Genomic DNA, 898 nt, shown 5'->3' with positions numbered 1-898 from the left:
AGAGTGGAGTTTCTTCCCCCCACCCCATCCTGTGGAATTCCTGCAATCAAATCTTGAAGACCTTCAAAGCCAGATTCTCTGGGGGTTCTTCTTCCTGCTGCCAGACCCCCAGGCTGGGGGATCTGATGTGGGACTCAGAACTTTCACTCCTATAGGAGAACTTCTGTGGTATAATTATTTTCTAGTTTGTCAGTCTGGGAATTGATTTTATTGCAATTGCACCCCTCCTACCATCTTGTTGTGGCTTTCTCTTTGTCTTTGGGTATAGGGTATGCTTTTTGATAGATTCTAGCATTTTGTTGTTGTTGCTGATGATGACTAACAGTTAGTTGTGATTTTGGTGTTTCCGTAAGAAGTGGTCCTTTCATAAGTAGCTCATCCTACTGCACCATCTTGTCTCTATTTAGGATCATCCTTACAAGTGTATCACTGCAGAAACATTCTGAAAATGAAGCAGCCTATAGAAATAACTTGGAGAAGAATCACAGAGTCTCTCCAATCTGGTTTTCCTTTCTCCTTCTGTCTTCTTTATGGTGCTCTAGCCAGTTTGCCCTGCCTTCCATTGGATCCCTGTTTCTTTTATTTTTTTTAATTTAAATCAGTTTTATTTAAGAATTTCCAACAGTGACAACTCTTATAAAAAGCATCCAAGCACAGGACACAGAACTGCAGCAAACAGCATTCTTATGGGTAGCTAACAGACATGAGAACTTCCACCCTGCTTTGAGACACCCCAAGCTCACTGGTGAACTCTGCTTCCAAGTACTCCTGCAAAGCATACCACAAGCTCAGTCCATGTTCTCAACCCATCAGCTTCAGTTCACATTACCACACTTACAGATCAGTAACAGAAGAGAACACACACCATACAGCATTCACAGCAGTTGACAAAGGGGTA

The sequence above is a fragment of the Bison bison genome, unplaced genomic scaffold, assembly GCF_000754665.1.
Source record: "Bison bison bison isolate TAMUID 2011002044 unplaced genomic scaffold, Bison_UMD1.0 scf7180017864378, whole genome shotgun sequence".
NCBI classification, from domain to species: domain Eukaryota; kingdom Metazoa; phylum Chordata; class Mammalia; order Artiodactyla; family Bovidae; genus Bison; species Bison bison.
This window is presented reverse-complemented; position numbering follows the sequence as displayed.